Source organism: Nicotiana sylvestris, chromosome 11 (genome assembly GCF_000393655.2).
Source record: "Nicotiana sylvestris chromosome 11, ASM39365v2, whole genome shotgun sequence".
NCBI lineage: Eukaryota > Viridiplantae > Streptophyta > Magnoliopsida > Solanales > Solanaceae > Nicotiana > Nicotiana sylvestris.
The window spans coordinates 31649719-31665202 of NC_091067.1; positions in this window are offsets into that span (position 1 = coordinate 31649719).

Genomic DNA, 15484 nt, shown 5'->3' on the forward strand with positions numbered 1-15484 from the left:
ATAACATTTTTATTATTTATTGGGATTGTGTGGCCAAAGTTGCACGAACGCGTACCTTGATTTATTAGTGGGATCATAACTATGTCACACGAACATATACATAATTACGATAATTTATTTATTAATACGCGCCTAAATCATTCTAACGCATTTATGAATTATTTCCTAACTACATTTGAGATGTATTGTGAAGCAAGGAGTTATGGAATAATCAAGAAGAATGGGTTAGCTTTTGTTCTTATTAAATTGGGCCTAACAAAAATTATTGCGTCCCAAAGCCTAGCTTGTCTAATGTAGCTACTCAATAAATTGTTTGAAAACTCTGGCTATTAAAATACTACCCCATATTGTTTAGTTAACATGCAAGTTTTATGTTTTAACTAAAAGTAAAGAACTAACCCTGATAAGATATTCAAGAACCACACCAATAGAACAACTAATAAGATAATCATGTAACAAAAATCTAAATCACATTGAATAATTTACACAAATTTCATGCTTCAAACGATATATTCACATGTATAGAAATAAAAAATTTAAACGAAAGTAGAAGGGTTAACCTCGATGAAGAAATTTTCTTTCATGTTAATAGTGAATCTTCAACGTCGTATTACAATGAAAAATGCCTACAAGCTTGGAAGCGAGAAATATACGTTGGGAGTTTGATCCGGAAAATTCTTGGGTTTCCTGGTGTCACAAAGAAGGATCAAGGTAAATCCTGATAAGATCAAAGCCATCAAAGACACCCCAGGCCAGCTAACAAGCATGAAAGAAGCACGAAGGTTAACCGGAAGATTGGCCGCTCTAAGCAGGTTCCTTTCTCGGTCTTCGAAAAAATGTCATCACTTTTTCTCACTTTTGAAGGAGAAGAAAAACTTCGAATGGACTCTAGAATGCCAACAAGCCTTAAAAGACCCGAAATGGTATCTATCAAGCGCTCCGCTACTATCAAAACTGGAGGAAGGCGAATAGTTGATGATATACATAGTGGTCTCGGAGGTAGCAGTAAGCGTCATTCTAGTCTGAGAAGATGAATGTACGCAATCTCCTATCTATTATATTAGTAAAATCTTATCGGGAACAGAAATTCGTTATCCGAACGTCGAAAAATTATTCATAGCTCTCATAGTTGCCTTTCGAAAGCTTAGGCCTTATTTTCAGTGCCACCCTATAGCCGTGGTGACATCTTTTCCCTTGCGTAATGTCCTTCACAAACCTAAGTTATCAGGTCGGTTGGCCAAATGGGTTAAAATTAGTGAATTTGATATTGAGTAAGCCCAGGATTGCGATCAAATCATAAGTTTTGGATTACTTTGTGGCCAATTTCAATTCGGACTATTGCCTTTGTCCGCAAAAAAATGGTGATGGTGTCGGAAACAACATCAGGAGATTGGAACCTATTCACGGATAATGCTTCTAATGTGAAAGGGTTCGGACTCAGGGTTTTCCTAATCACGCCTTCGGGAGAAACCTTGAGGCAGGCAAAACTATTCCTTTGACTAATAATGAAGTCAAGTATGACACATTGACTGCAAGACTCGAATTGGCCCGAGGGCTTGGCTCCGGGGTCATAGAAATCAAATGTGATTCACAACTGGTGGTGAACTAAGTTTATAGGATCTTTGACACAAAGGAGGAACACATGCAACAGTATGTGATTAAAGTTCAAACTTTGCTCACGCGGTTCAAGGAGTGGTCGATCACCCCATATCCCGAGTGAAGAAGACGTAGAAGCAGATGCATTGGCCAATTTAGGGTCGTCCATAGAGATGAAGGGATCATATTCCGATACTGTCGTACAACTCATTCATTGAGCACTGGATGTGGACAATTATTGTGAAGTAAATACAGCCAACCTAGTCTGGGACTGGAGGAATGAGTTTATCGATTACATTTACCACGATAAGCTGCCCGAAGACCCGAAGGCATCCCAGGCACTCTATACCAAAGCAACTCGCTATAGCTTCTAGGGGGGTAGTTATATAGAAGGTCATTCCAAGGCCCGTTGGCCCGATGTTTAGGAGCCTCCAAGACTGACTACGTCATGAAAGAGGTTCATAAAAGAATTTGCGGGATTCATTCTAGTGCCGATTTGTTGGTGCTAAAGTTAGTTAGAGCGGGATACTATTGGCCTTAGATGTAACAGGACGAAGGCATTCATTCAGGAGTGCGACAAGTGTTAACGCTATGCATTGTTGGTACATCATCCGGCAGATCTACTACATTCGGTGTTGTCTCCATGGCCATTCATGAAATGGGGAATAGATACAGTTAGGTCGCTGCCACCGGGTCCAGGGAAGGTAAGGTTCCTTTTAATTTTAACTGACTGTTTTTCTAAATGGGTTAAGGCAGGTCCCTGCCAAAAGATCGGTGAGTGCAAAGTGGTCGATTTTCTGTGGGAAAACATAATTCGTCAGTTCGGAATACCGAAGGATATTGCCCACGACAACGGACCACAATTCATAGGCTCCAAGGTCAGAAAATTTCTTGAAGACCTGAAAATTAAAAGAATCACAACTTCACCATATCATTCAAGTGCAAATAGGCAGATGGAATCAACTAGTAAGATGATTATTCAAAGCCTTAAAAAGAGGCTGGAAGCAACCAAGGGTAAGTGGCCCGAAGAGGTACCGGGAGTGTTGTGGGCATACCGGACTATGGCCAAGTCGATTACAGGAGAAATACCTTTCAAATTCTCTCGTATATGGTGCAGAAGCTCTAATCCCGATAGAAGTAGGAGAACCAACCTTGCAGTACTACCGGACGAACGAGGGAGCAACGAAAATCGTACTACGAAAGGAGCGTCATCAGCAAAGTTTAGACCTTTAAATGACAAGGCACTGAAACAACATGTAACTAGGGGGTGGTTAGATAATCTTGACACGATGGCAATGTTCCTAATAGGAAACGAAGCTTTCCATCGAACAAAATATTATCCAACCATTCACTAGAGTTTTTCCTGAAAGGAGCAAGACTTCCAGTGCTCCAATTCACATTCTCCGCATTAGAACACTGGGGGGATAGTATGAGAAAACAACAACCTGATTTCCACAAAAATTGGGACTGCAAGACCCGAGAATAATAATGTCTTATTAGGATCGTGGACTGCACAAATAGCCATGTAAAAACAAGTTGTACAAATTAGCCACGTATATTGGCAATTTCTTTTCTTTTAACAAATGAATTGTTATGTACTTTTGAAGATAGAAGGAATAAAATGAAGTCCTTTTATTTTTATCTTGTTTCTTGTCCTAACGATGAATTGATTTTATCATTTGAAAGTTAACTAAGAACTTCAAATGCTAGTGCCGAAATGAACAGGAGACGTCCTCTTCAAGAGTACCATAAACATAAGAGGGTCGTCTTTTATCAAACCCTCAGAGTAAAGGGTTTATTCCGGAAGAATTTATGCCCAGAATCCAAATGCTATCAGGAGAAAATACACCTGAAGCCTTGCCTAATTTGACGCAAAAAGAACAAACTTTGCGCAATACTTAGACAAAAATTACTTTTATTTATCAAATATGCCAAGCTGCATAAGTACAAAAATGAAAAAGGAAAACACCAAATAAAAATAAAACAAAAAAGATAAACTACGTCTCCACCGGAACTCGGGGAAAGAGAAGCATCTACGCCCCCAGGAGAAGCAGGCGGATCTGCTGCCGGTGTAAGATCTTGGCCTTCATCATTATTCTCTTCAAGTTCCTCCTTGGTTCCTGATAACTTGGAACCGAAGCTGGAAGAGCCAGTTGCATTAGGCTGAGCCGGGAGGCGTTCTCGAGCAGTTAACTCTAGCGTTAGGGCCTTGGCAATCTCATCGTCGATATCAATGATGCCCGCTTTTGCCTCTTCCAAGGTTTTACTCCTCATATTTTACATAGAGTGTATTTTTTTCAATGAAAAGGGAATCCTCTTGGTGATGAAGTTTTGCTTTAAGCCTATCAACCTCGCTCAAAAGGCCATCTCTCTCGGATCTCATGGAACTGAGGCTAAGGTCGAGATCACAGATTGTGGTTATGTGAACCTTATTCTTCTCCATGATCTTATTATGCCTATCTTCCATTCGGGCCCGCTTCTCCTCGGCAACAATGTCTTCTTCGTCATTGGAATTCAATATTGCCTCCAAGTTATTCACTCGCTCAATGGAGGCAAACTCGCACTCGGTAGTAGAAAGCACGACATCTTGAACTTCAGACCACTTGGCCTTAGCTTTTTGGAATTGAACATTTAATTGAGAAGCTTCTTGACTAAGGGCAGCTACTTCCTGCTTGCTAAGCTGTAGCCGGGCCTCAAGATCACTCGCCTCAGCAGTTTTTGCTTTTAGTACTGGGAGACGCGTGGCGAGTTGATTCCTCTCAGCCAATAGTTGATCCTACTCGGACATAAGACCCTCTTTGTCAAGGATCAATCTCTGAAAGCCCTCGAAAGCGAGGAAGTTTTCTTGCGAAACAAATATTGAAATTAGAAACTTTGCTGTAACAAATAAATAGAAAAAAGCAGTAAATAGACCAAGTAGAATATCGCTACTGCATTGTGCATGGCGTTTTTTAATATACATTTCCCTGAAAGAGAGTGTATTTGTTTTTTATCTTTCTCTAAAGCCAGCGGCTTCTGGTAATTGGTGAGCTCCATCGGCCTGGATAGCAGATGCCACTCCTTTGCCACCGAGAGAGAGAGAGAGAGAGAGACACTCCTCCTCTCTTGGGGATCTATAGAAGGGGGTGAATAGTTATGCCCCAAATTCCCATGATGGCTAGGGGACTGGGTAGGAGGGACATTCTCCTCTCGGGCGTCTACGGCTAGTGGAGGGGATGTAGTAGTTGCTGGTGAGGAAGGCACAATTGGCGTGGATGGAGATAAGGCTGATGGTGTTATAGGTTGAGAAGTAGCTACGAGAGAGGCAGTGCTGTTTGTTAGTTGCTTACCAACCGAAGGCAAAATAGGCCCGATACTCGACCTCATAGTACTGAAAGCAGCAACTGGGGTCGGAAAGAGAGAATCAACATTCTCCACTAAGTCAAATTCTCCCAGAACGAACGAACATCGCCCCCGGTTGGGGTTCTAATCTCTCCAGATTGAGCATTTTGTTGAGCTAATAAAGATTGTTGTCTCCTTTGAAGGGAAGTCTCTTCATCACTAGTTTCCCTATCATCATCAATGACCACAGTGGTTGCGACTGGCATGGGTGTGACCTTCTTCATTTTCTTTTTTACCCCCGGATGAGAAAGAACACCGCCTTTTTGGTTGCTTATTTTCTGCACGGACACTTCGAGAGGAAGCACCCGCATTGGAAGCGGACCCGAGGGCACCAGTTCGGGTGAGAGCCTCATGCAACAACCTTGCAACCTCTACGTGATCAACCAAAACATCCTCCTCTAGGATGGAAACAGAATACCGCGGGAGACCTGAATCACACAAAAAGTCAAGATTAGCAGGTTTTCTTATGTATAAAGGTAGAACAACAAAAGAGTCAGTTTACCGTAGTTCTTGGTCCTCCACTCATATTTGGGGGAGAACTTCTTCCACAGGCGGTCTCTAGCATAGTGATGTCTACAATATTTTGAACCCATCGGTCAAGGACTTCAACCCTTGATAGTGTCCATCGAGTAGCTGAAATAACAAAAGAAAAAGGTTCACAATAACATGTGATAATCTTTTTGGGAGAAAGAGATAGATTTTGAACTTCCGTGAACGATTCCAAGATTCAGGGAAAGATGGAGTTCTGCCCCTGGTAGCAATAACGATAAACTGCTCCATCTATCCATGGTCATTATCGTCATCCATGCTGGTAAGCAAAGCATGGTGGCCACGCTTGCTGAAGTTTATTACTCCCCTACAAAAGATTTTGGGGGAGTAGAGGTTCATTATATGAGCCAAGGTGAAAGGCTCCTTTATTTTCAGGAATAGCTGCCGCAGATAGGCCACCGTTCTCCATACAGACAGGCCCACTTGAGACAAACAGACCTGGTACCGGTGGCACAATTCCAAAATCACGGGGTAAAGTCTCCTGTTTAAAGAAAACGAACCTAAAGTGAAGGGATACATGTAAACGTACGTAAAATCCTTCTTAGTAAAGGTCACTCGCTCCACCGGGTCAGGAGCAATGACATTTAGGGCATGACAGTCACTGTCCTCCTTCACATCAGGAATACTATAATAACGAATAGAGGAATGATATTTACCAACATCCCAAGTTCGAGGGTTTAAAGTGGGGAACTTCTCTTCGAAGTCCTTAGTAGTGTTCAGATGTTTGGGGATGATGATACTCACCGTTGGAGGAACAACATCAGCATCAACTTCTTTATCTTTGCTCCTTTTTAGGCCCCAACTGAAGAGAAGACCAGAGTTCTTGGAAGAATTAGCATAAAAAGCCATAATGAGAAAGATAAGTTAAGTGCAAAGAATTTAAGGAAGCTTATGAAGTTATTGCAAATGAAAAAGAAGAATGATGCGTATAAGTGAAGATATAGGCGACTAAAATTGTGATCATGATTACCTCGAAAATTGGCGAAAATACTGCTAAATCGTAGAGTAACACGTGTTTGGGGGTATTAAACGCGAGGGAATGTGCCTCTTATCAAGCGTCAGAAACCTTTCAGAAGGGTTCAGAAAATTTTCCGCCAAGAAAGGAATCTTCACCAACTTCCCGGTGACGCAAAAATATGTCACTTGGAAAACAGGGGGACTATCTGTATAGGGTAAAATCAGTTTATATTAAATGCTTGAACAATATCATTCCATGTGGAACTAGAGGTAGGTGGAAGATGAAGCGAGTGGAGACCAAGACCGAGGAAAACAACTTCAGTTGGCATCGGGTAGACCTCGAAGGAAACATAGTCAACGGAGGCAAACGAACATTTGTCATAGGATGGCATTTAACGAGGAGCCTCAGTATTAAATATTTATCCGTTGCAGAGAATTTTTGCATTCATGGCCTGCAGCTACATATAGTACCCCCTTTATTATCATTTAAGAGGGGCTTGATCCTAGGATCTTGTTCCTTATGTATAACTATAAATAATGACTTCAACAACCATTGTAGGGGACAAAATCTCTGACAAACGTATGCTACACATTATTCTCAAGCTAAATAATATTTTATTTTCTGTCTAACATTGTTCTTATTGCTACTTTCGGAAGCCTTGCTCTCGGAACCGAATTATCTTCTATTTATCTCGATTTCAACGCTATGTCTTACATTTTTATTTAATTTATTTATCATTTTGGATCAAATTGGTTCATTTGTCTATAAACTATGCTATCAATTCAATTGTATTGTTTCACAAGTAACAAATATTATGGATATTGAGATACATTGACAGAAAAAATATACACAGATATAAAGGGGAATATACACAAACATATACCACCTCAAAAATCCATTTTCCTCATCTTTCTCAATTCTCCAACTCAAAATTCCGACTAGCAACTCTTCAAATCAGACTCAAAATTTACTATAAGCTTCACACAAGTGTTTAAGATTTTTGAATTCTCACTTCGAATTCAACATTTTTTTAGATATTTTAAATTTTAGATCGTAGATCAACGATAATTTTGCATCTCAAAAAGCAGAAGAATAGACTTCAAATAAAATTTTATTATAATATATTTTAAAAATAATTAGACCTCATATTAAACTTTGGCTTTAGGTCATATATCATATATGTGCTTGAGCCGCCCCTAATGATATACATTATATTATGTAGGGCTCATAGTTTGACATATAGGGAGCTTCGCAGCTTGCACTAAACTAACATTTCAAAGTTAAATAGACAGAAAAAAAGAGTTTTTATTTTATTATGTGTTTGTTAGTAGTTTCATTTGCAAATGACATTTTTTTTGTTTCAAATTATGATTTTTCAAGTTGCAAATTCACGTTTATTTGTGAAATTGAGAAAATATCGAATTTAATTCTGAATTTATTATTATTATTATTATTATTATTATTATTATTATTATTATTATTATTATTATTATTATTATTATTATTTCATTTGCTTGAAGGATGGGTCTGCCAGTTAGGGGTAGTATAACCTTCATTAATTGGTGAACTAGATGGCTCAACTCTCAACTACCTTCAAGAACAATGGCAGAGTCACTTATGGTTAAGGGGTGTTAATTAATATCTCTTTGACGAAAATTTATGCTGTGTAATTTATTTTGGTTAGGTATACTATATACTCCGTACTATATATTAATTTCTCTTAACTTTTTAAATTTTTTATATTTTGAATTTTGTTAATGAAAATCGGACCCACTAATGTTCATAAAGGTGCAGTTACGTGCCTCGCTGCTGTTTATCATCACTGATAGATATCGAGCTATGTGCGCTCGAATGCAAATGGGTCACAATTTCACATGCACACTCCTCGCTCAGCCCACCTGCTTACCAATAACATTAATAGCTTACTGCACATATATGATGATGAATAGAAAACGAAAAACACATTGTAAACATATAATCGTGAGAACTGAAACAAATGCTTAGTCTACTTTTGTTGGCTTTCAAGTTTTCAATTCTCAACCTCGTTATCTCGATGCCTAGTTGTATATAAGAATTAAATGAAGAAGAGGCCTACCTATTGAGTAAAGGGATATGACACATTGTTGCAAAAAGATCAATTTGGCAATCAATACCCAAAAACTAAACCTCAGACTCAGTCAGTTTCATTCCCAGTCAACGACAACACCACACAATTTCTTCACTACACTTCACTGCACAAAGAACCAATTAGACTCACACACTTTGCACAAAACTCTGCAATTCTTGATCTCTCTCACAAAAAAAAAAAAAAAAAAACTTTGGTTGACACACTATTACCTATCTTCTTTTCCATATTTCCACCATCGTGAATAACACCGTCTTTTTTATAATTGTACCCAGAGGTCGTAGACGAGGCAATATATAAAATTTGAAGAATATTGAAAGTGATTCGGATTGTTTGAAGTCAAAATCGACCTGACAAACGTCATTATGCTAATTGATATGTTGTGTAAATATCATATACATGTATAGGGTAAAATTGATTTATATTAAATGCTCGAATGATGGCATGACACGTGGAATCGGAGGCAGATGAAAGATGAAGCAAGTGGAGATCAAGACCGAGGACAACAACTTCAGTTGGCACCGGGTAGATCCCGAAAGGAACACAATCAATGGAGGCAAACGAACATTTGTCACCGGATGACATTTAATGAAGAATATTTCTCAGTATTAAATATACAGCCGTTGCAAAGAATTTTGGCATTTTGGATCAAATCAGTTCGCTTGTCTATAAACTATGCTACAAATTCAACTGTACCGTGTCACAAGTAAACATGATATACATAAATATATACAAATAGTATGGATATTGAGATACATTGACAGAAAAATTATACACAGATATAAAGGGAATACAAACAAACATATACCGCCTCAAAAATCCATTTTTCCTCATCTTCCTCAAGTCTCCAACTCAAAATTTCGACTAGCAACTCTTCAAATCAAACTCAAAATTTACTATAAGCTTCACACAAGTGTTTAAGATTTTTGAATACCCACTTTGAATTACAACATTTTTTTTAGATATTTCAAATTTTAGATCGCAGATCAATAATAATTGCATCTCAAAAAACTAGAAGAATAGACTTTAAATAAAAATTATTATAATAGTTTTTAAAAATAATTCGACCTCATATTAAACTTTAGCTTTAGGTCACATATGTGCTTGAACCGCCCCTAGTGATATACATTATATTATGTAAGGCTCATTGTTTGACATTTAGGGAGCTTCACACCTTGCACAAAACTAATATTCCAAAGTTAAATAAACAAAAAAAAGAATTTATTTGTCACGACCCGGAATTTCCATCGTCGGGATCGTGATGGCGCCTAACATTTCACTTGTTAAGCAAGCCAACGTTAGAAGAATTTACTTCTTTTAGCAGCTTAAACGATAACAATAATAACGAACTGAAATAACAGTTATGTTCTAAGTACAAACGCGAAAGCTAAACAGCCAGCGTCTGCTATAATTTCCTGAACCTGGTGTCACAAGTGCATGGACTTCTAAAGTAATACACATAAAGGTTTGAAATAAGCACAAAGCTGTCTGAATGAAGTTGTACAACTAAAAGAAAAGAGGATGGGGACTCCAGGAGCTGCAGGCGCTGAGCAGCTGTACCTCAAGTCTCTGCAAATGTCCGATCCGAGCTCGCTAGTAACCGCCGCTGGGACCATCTCCAAAATTTGCACAGTGTGCAGAGTGAAATATCAGTACAACCGATCCCATGTACTGGTAAGTGCCGAGCCTAACCTCGACGAAGTAGTGACGAGGCTAAGACGTGTCACTTATAATAATGACATAATAATTGAAATACGGTACAAAATTAAACAGCCAACAAGAAATGATAACCACAACCTCGAAAATAAACTAGTGTCGTCCAAAATTTTATCTCTACTAGCTCAAATAAAAATACTGGAAAACAACGCAACTCAAGAAATAGAAACATATCTGTTGTTGCAGCGCGCAACCCGATCCCACCAAACAACACATAATCCTCCCTTATTCCACCATAACAATATCAATAACAGTAAATAATATATATGTTTGTTGCGGCGCGCAACCCGATCCCATAATATATCAATATTAATATCATAATTTACCCTTATTTTACCCTATCAGACCACCCTTATTCTACATGTTGCGGTGTGCAATCCGATCCTACCGTACATATATATTCACCCTTATTCGACTATATCAATCCTCCTTATTACACAGGTTTCGACATGCAACCCGATCCCGCTATATCAGTGCCAAATAGTTAATGTACACAGTCAAATCAATCACAAGGCCTTTATGATAAATAAATACCAAACTGAACCAAGAAAGGAACCTTATTCATTATAGAATCTACACAAATAATACTACACAACGAGACCAAACCAGCAATTTACCGTTAGAAGGTACGAACAAATTAAATTAAGCAAATAGCAGGGATTAGGGAAACTATGAAAAGAGCTAAAATAGTTAATAGATGAAAATATTGATTAATACGTAGCATTTAAGCATTGAGCATTTAGAGCATGTAACAATTAAGATAGGAGGGAAAATAATTAAGGAAAAGCGATAAATCAGGGAAAACAGATAATTCGGCAGCGTATAAGCACTCGTCACCTTGCATATACACCGCTCACATGGAATTTACATAACACAAAGTACGAGGGTTCCTAATACCCTCAAGTCAAAGTTAGACATAACACTTACCTTGCTCCAAAGGCCACTCAAAGCTCAATCACAGCTTTGCCTTTCAAACACGCCTTCGAACTAACAATATCTAGCAAATTACTAACCAAACATTTCAAAATAAGCCTTAGGAATCACCCACGATCGATAAAACTTCAAGTTAGGCCATTATTGAAAAATTCAACACCCGGGCCCGCTAGGTCCAAACCTGAAATTCGGACCAAAACCCGATTACCCATTCACCCCCGAGCCCAGATATGTAATTGGTTTTGGAATCCGACCTCAATTTGAGGTCTTAATCCCCAATTTATCAAATCCCTAATTTCTACCCAAAAATCCCCAATTCCACCATGAAAACTTTAGATTTTTAGTTGAAGATTTGTGAAATGTAAAAAAATATTGAAAGAAAATGAGTTAGAAACATCTACCAATGTTTTAGGGAAGATATGGTCTTTGGAAAATCACCTATTGTGTTTTAGGTTTTGAAAATTTGAAGAATGAATAAGAAATTCCGTCTAAGTCCCTTTACATCAGCTGCAGATGTCGCATTTGCAACCTGAGCTTCGCAATTGCGAAGCTCGCAAATGCGAATGAACCATCGCAAATGTGATATCCTTCACATCTCTGTTGCCTTCGCAATTGCGAAAATAAGTTTGCAATTGCGAACTTGAATCTCTTCTAATGCGACAAAATGATCGCATTTGCGATCACTGCCCCTCCCAGTTTTACTTTGCAAATGCGAAGAATTTTTCACAATTGCGAAGACTTTATGGCCCAGCTTTCTTCGCATTTGCGATGAGAATCTCACAAATGCCAAACCTATTGGCAGAATGCAACAACAAACCAGATGGTTGGAAATAAGTGTGAGGTACCCGCACGACGGACCAAGCCTGTGAGAAGTCTGAGTACCCCATGAGCTGCTGGTGTTTCGGCCTTTGGCCTACCAGGGAGTTTCTTTTACCTTCTTATTAGTATGGTGTGCATTGGGGACAATGCAAAATTTTAAGTTTGGAGTGAGGATATTGTGTTGGTGACTTTCTATGCTATTTTAGTTATGTTAGTTTAATTGAATATTTTTTTTACTTTTTAGAAAAACAAAAAAAAAGATTGGACTTTTCCCAACGATGGATATCCTAGACAATTTTCTTGAGAGATTTACGTCTAAAGAAAAAAACATAAAAAGATTTTCTTTGTAGGTAGTGTAGTAATTCCCTTGATTTTTCTTTATGTCGCGGTTCTTTTCCAAGGGTTTTGTTTGAACTGGGTGTAGTTACTTTTATTTTTTTAGGAGTAGGAGCTAATGTGAGATGAATTGAATTGAAGCGATATTTCTTAACTTTGTTATGCCTTGAGAATAGTGAGTCTTTGGTTGTGACGCTTAAGCTCAGTTTTTGACTCTTATATAAGTGTCTTGATGAATCCAATCTGGAGTGAGTCATGTGCCGTGTGCGTGTGAGGTTTGTTGTATTTTGTGCATTGCATTTGATGTCTAGAACTTGCCCCGTGTATTTGCAAAGTGAAATTGTAGTTTTATTCAGTCTTGGAAGTGATACAAGCGTTTCTTTGTTGAGCCAGATATGTATATTTTACCCGCCTAATATCGTAGTTAACCCCTTTGAGCCTATAATCCTATTTCTTTGGCAACCACATTACAAGCCTTATCCATTTGTTTGAATTAATTATATATGTCACACCTCCTTTTTGCGCGCCCGGCCCCGAAGGGTTAAATGCGCGAGGGAGTTTTTCCAATTTAAGTGACAATATTCGAAATGGGATTATTTATTTAATTCAGAGTCGCCACTTGGGAAAGGTTTGGCTTTTGGTGTCCCAAGTCACCGGTTTATCTTGAATCCCAAATCGAGGAAATTTCGACTTTTCCAAATGAAGTCTGCGAACCAGAAATTCTAAGTAAGGAATTCTGTTGACCCGAGGGAAGGTGTTAGGCACCCTCGAATCCCGTGGTTCTAGCACGGTCGCTTAAATTGTTATAATGGCTAAATATCTGATTTAAATACATGTTATGACTTGCGTGCTTTCATTAAGTTTAAACCGCTTTTATCATTATCATTTATTTTTATAGAATTGCAACGTCGTGAAAATGCATCCCGAACCACGTCACAATCAATGCGCCCGTGATCGTCAACATATTTGACTTCGTTGAGATTTGGATTTGGGTCACAGTCAATGTGCACCCGAATTTAAGAATATGATTTAATTAAGTCGCGCCTAAAGAATCTAACGCGTTATCGTCTTCGGGGAGGGCAGTGGAATTCACTAAAATAGCCCGTCCCAAATTCTAAGTATTTATTATGACCAATTTTGAGGGCCCCGCAATTGGCCTTTTGATTTGGCGAGGCTCATCTCATTATTTTAGAAGGGTATCCTACAAGAACTACATTTTTGCTGCATTTATCTTTTAAGGGAAGGATGAGGCCGAATTTTGCGGGTTTAGACAAATACGGACTGAATCCTTATTATGTTTGCCGAACCTAAACTTGTTTGATTACTTGATTGATTGTTCATGAGGTGAGAGCGACGACATGCTTTGTCTTAAACAAGTGAATATACTTATTAATTCGCTAAGTGAGATTGCAAACAAACTAACAACATATGTTGAGTTACGTTTTAACGACCTCCAAATTCTATTCTTAACACTCTAACCTATTCGAAATTGATAAAAAAAAACGGCTGCTTTAGTAGGAAAAAATTACTACTAATTGAACTCAAAAATGATTATCAGTTTTTCGCAACAATCATTACATAAAAATCTGTAATGAAACTCAGTGTCGAACCTGTATTGGAACGAATGAACTGACAAGAGAAACTGGCATTCATAGCCATATTCTTAGTGTGACTATATGAGAGTTTGTTTGGGGATACATTTATCCCGGACCCAGTACCACAGTTTTGTCAATGCAGTGGTCTTAGGTAAAATGCAAATGTTACCATTACTCTATGCTATACAGTCATACTAAATCAAACAAGTGTTATACTGAGCTGAATGTATACTAAACCAAAACATGTTGTCTATGTCGTCTGTCATTACTGTTGAGCCATGCTATCTAACAGTTCAATCTTAAAAAGAATGTATGCTAGTTTATACAGAATAGTTCGTAGTAAAAATACAGGCCCAACTAACATTCGAACTATCCTTTTACACCGATGCTATAACATAAACTGGTATTCACTTCTTTATTTCTGCTTCAACTTCACACTTTCAATACTACAAGGTTCAAAGATTGTGTACCTGAGAATATTTGCAATTGAGGAAAAGGGGAATCAGTAGAGTAACAATGAACAAACGCAGCAGCAGAAGCAACACCGACAGTAGCAGCAGGGCCGTATAGCAACAGCAACAAAAAAACAGTAGAGTAGCAACTACAACTTTCAAACAATTGGAGTGGGATCCACCTCAACTAAACTAGACTTTCGAGTAGAACAAACAGTGAACAAACAGACTCAGTTTTGTGAGAGACTCAGTATTGCACAGAATAGGTCCGGATTTGGTTGAAGTCAGAAAACAAAAGAAAAGGAGCAATTTCTGGTTTTTGTTTGTCTGAGTTATCAGACAGATTCTTTCCAGTTTCTCGATTCAACAGTAGCAGTTTCTGGTTTAATATCTCTTTTTCAAAGAATTCCTCACAAACTGTGTATTTTCCTTTTCCTTCCCCCTATCCAGATGTCCTCTATCTCTCTGTGTATCTATCGATGTCTCTCTGTGTATTCTCTCCTTTTGTGTTCTTCTCCCAAAAATCCCCCCTCAGATCATGGAAGTCCCCCCCTTTTATAAGCCTAAAATCATCCCTTTAACAGCCTGTTCGACAATCAGAAACCCCCTCCCATGTGCCATCCTCTTTTCAGATTCCACTTAGCTATTTAAGTATAAACAAAACCCCCCATGATATTCCCTGGCAGTCTTACTCTTTTAAGTGAGGTTTAATACTTCTTAAACTAAAGTAGAGCATGGACAGCAGGGGTGTGTTTTGACAGCACATGCTGTCAAACTATTTTTAATTCAAAAAGGGCCTTTATGCAGGAACCAGGCTGTGCACAATGCACATGCTGTGCACAAGTGCACATGCCCTCAATTCAGATTGCAGCTTAACAATCTATCCTTTTATTTTCAGATTCAAATACAACTATAAATGACCCTACTTGATTCTTACTTTGATTCAAACAAAGTTGCAGCAGGCAAAATGTTCAATCGTTAACATTCGAACTACTGAAATTAATTGACGACATTTGTCGACTCG